Source organism: Vulpes vulpes, chromosome 6, assembly GCF_048418805.1.
Source record: "Vulpes vulpes isolate BD-2025 chromosome 6, VulVul3, whole genome shotgun sequence".
NCBI classification, from domain to species: Eukaryota; Metazoa; Chordata; class Mammalia; order Carnivora; family Canidae; genus Vulpes; species Vulpes vulpes.
This window is the reverse complement of record NC_132785.1, coordinates 108,793,396-108,797,101: the sequence shown is the minus strand read 5'-3', so window position 1 is coordinate 108,797,101 and position 3,706 is coordinate 108,793,396.

Genomic DNA, 3,706 nt, shown 5'->3' with positions numbered 1-3,706 from the left:
CATTTTGATTATGGTGTGGAAGATAAACTCTAAGGTCAGCAGGGCAATTGCAATAGTTTAGGGGAAAAGGGTAGTTTGAGACCAGAGTGGGAGCAGTGGGGATGGAGAGGCGTGGAAGCCTCAGACTTTTTGAAGCCAGTGTGCATACCTCTTGCTGAGGGACCAAATGTGGAGTTGAGGCAAAAAGAATTAAGGACAATTCCTGGGAGGAGAAAGGTCACTCCTACAGAATGAGGGAGGCATCGATGGCTGGGGAGGTGGTGATCAGGAAGTGCCAGCAAATGAACAGTAGCGTGGCCATACAGATAGAGCCGGCTCTGCTCACACAGTTTTATTTTAGAGGCTTCTACACCCACCTCAGTTTCCTCATTTGTCAAATGGGCATGGTGATACCATCTTGAGGGGTTCTTTGAAAGTTAAATGAGAAGGTACTAAAGGGCCAGCAGTGTCTGGCAGAGAGTCAACACAATGAATGAGAGTTCTTACCCATTGCCCCACCCTGAAAACACCCTTCAATGAGTTAGCCACTGTCTGGCAGAGGATCCATCCTGGGAAGTGGGTGGGTTTCCTCCCTCCTCTGGGAGTGTCAAAATTCCCAGGGAGAACCCATCCACTCACTCATTTGTTGGGTAATTCTTGTACTTTTGGTGTGTCCAATAGGAAGAGACTGGGACAATAGGGAAATTGTAGCCATAGGGCTAAGGCTTTCTAGGATGAGTGAGACCCAAAACTCCTGGGGTAATTGGACTTCCCCCAAAAGGGATAAGAATGAGAGGGAATGGTAAAAGAGGGAGACACTGCTTCTCTATCCCATGTGGGACCCAGGGATGCATGACCTCCAGGGACCTGTACTCTCAGCCACAGGGTTCCTTTCCTGCCTCAATGACTCCTTGAGTACAAAGACCCCAAGGGATTTGCCTCCACTTGCCCTTAGGTGAGAACATAGGAATAGGGCATGGCATCCTGGAGTTCCTCTCATCTTCCCCTTGCTCCAATTTTTAAAGGGCTGTGTGTGTGTATGTATGTGTGTGTGTGTGTGTGTGTGTGTGTACATTCATGTATACACCCATGCATATATACATGTATATGTCATATTTTATAAGTTCATATATATATACAGAAAGACTAAAAAAATAAATAAACACTAAAATGTTAATGGTGAATTTTCTCTGGGTGGCTAACCTATGAGTGATCTTCATTTTTATCTTTGTGCTTTTTTGTATTTTACACAATGCAGTGCTTTTCCAATGAGGGCAAAATATTATAGTTCAAGACCCTCTAGGGATCCCTGGGTGACTCACCGGTTGAGCGTTTGCCTTTGGCTCAAGGTGTGATCCAAGAGTCCCAGGATCGAGTCCCACATCTGACTCCCTGCATGGTGCCTGCTTCTCCCTCTGCCTGTGTCTCTGCCTCTCTCTGTGTCTCTCATGAATAAATAAATAAAATCTTTAAAAAAAAAAAAAACCCTCTAGAATATCTTTTTTTCAAAGTGCTCAGAATCTTCCTGGATTCTAATCTGTTCCTGAAACCATCTCCATGGGCAATGTTTTTGTTTTGTTTTGTTTTGTTTTTTACTTTTTTTTATTGGAGTTCAATTTGCCAACATATAGCATAACACCCAGTGCTCATCCTGCCAAGTGTCCCCCTCAGTGCCTGTCACCCAGTCACCCCAACTCCCCACCCACCTCCCCTTCCACTACCCCTTGTTCATTTCCCAGAGTTAGGTATCTCTCATGTTTTGTCACCCTCACTGATATTTTCACTCATTTTCTCTCCTTTTTCCATGGGCAATTTTTTTTTTTAAGATTTTATTTATTTATTCATGAGAGAGAGAGGCAGAGACACAGGCAGAGGCAGAAGCAGGCTCCATGCAGGGAGCCTGACATGGGACTTGATCCCAGGTCTCCAGGATCATGCCCTGGGCCAAAGGCAGGTGCTAAACCGCTGAGCCACCCAGACATACCTCCATGGGCAATGTTTGTGTGAGAGTTAAGAGTAGGGGGCGTTCATTCACTCACTTATTCATTTCATTCATTCTCAGGTTTGACAGCTATTCAAGCGCATTATGGGTAATATTGTTAAACCCCCCGGTAACACAAGACATAGGAGGTATGGTTCCTAGCCTCAGAAGCTTTTCAAGTTCAGATTTTAAAAACTTAAAGCCTGAATATTGCAAGGAAATGAAGGAATAATGCAGAAAATCAAGGGTCCCGAGGAGGACGAGATGACTTCCACCTGGAGGTGTCAGAGGTGGTTACACACAAGAAATGGGATTGGAATCAGCCTTAAGAAGTAGGCAGAGCTTGGATAAGTGGAGCAGGTGAAAGGGTATTCCAGGCAAGGTGAATGGCAAAAGCAAAGGCACAGAGGCAGGAAAGTATTAGAAGTATTTGGAAAATAGCAAATAAAGGACCCCATGTTTCTTGGATACCATAGAACAAGTACAGATTTATTACATATATATAAAATAGACTTGAGAGTTTTGCTCAGAGTACTCCTGTGGGGCAGTAGCATGCCATCATTCCATAGGTGGGGAAACTAAAAGTCTGAGGGGATGCCAGCTTCTCCCCACGGCCTCCAAGTAGTAATGCAAGGTCCCAAAAGAAAGAGTTCTCAGATTTTCTGACACCATGGATGCTCACATCTAGAAAAGAGCCTGCTAGACATAGAAGGTTCCCACCAAGAGAGAAAACCAAATCACTAAGAACATGGGGCAGCCTTTCATTACTCATATATAAGTGGCCAAACAAATAAATCAGCCCCATATGTGTCCCTGGGCTGGGCATCATTGCTTGGGCACAGAGAAAGGTGTATGAAAATATATGCCAGCTTTCAACATTTGTTTGGGTGGAGAAAGATGCAGGAAAGAGGGAAGGAAGGTGGAAAAAAGAAAAAAGAAAATGAATGAAATGTTTTAGAGAACACAGTTGGGAGAAGCAGAATTTCTGTATAAATACGTTTTTGCAGGCATCCTTTATAATGGCAAAAAATGTGAACAACTAAAATGTTTGGGTAAAGATTTTAGTTAAAATAATTATGGCATATTTGTACCATAGAAAAACTTCTTAGCCCTTCAAAGTGATAGAGCATATAGTCAATTGAGCATGCAACTCATGATCAAGCCCAACATTGGGAGTAGAGATTTTAAAAAGGTGATAGGGCATATATGATTGTTAACATGAAATAGTGCTTAGTAGACGTTTTTAAGTAGGAAAAAATTAAATAATAGGGGCGCCTGGGTGGCTCAGTCAGTTAAGTGTCTCTCTTCGGCTCAGGTCATGATCCCAGGGTCCTGGGATTGAACCCCACATGGTCAGGCTCCCTGCTCGGCGGGGAGCCTGCCTCTCCCTCTCCCTCTGCCTGCTGCTCCCCCTACTTGTGCTCTCTCTTTCTCTCAAATAAATAAATAAAATCCTTTTTTTAAAAAAAAAATTATGTAATAGTATGTATGTGAACCTAGCTCTTTGCACATGGAAAGTATTTCAATAAATGGCTGTCAATGGTTGTGGGATTCTTTTTTTTTTTTTTAACAAGCAGATTGTTTTTTTGAGATTGGGAAAGTTAGCAAGAACTCTAAACTGCTTTTAAATTACAGTTTCTTATTTACTGCATTTGATCTCAGGCATTGTTCTTCATGTTCCTTGTCCATCTAGGCGCCCTCAGGGAGCCCTCTGGCAAGGGCTGCAGCCAGTTCAGCCTGTTTCCT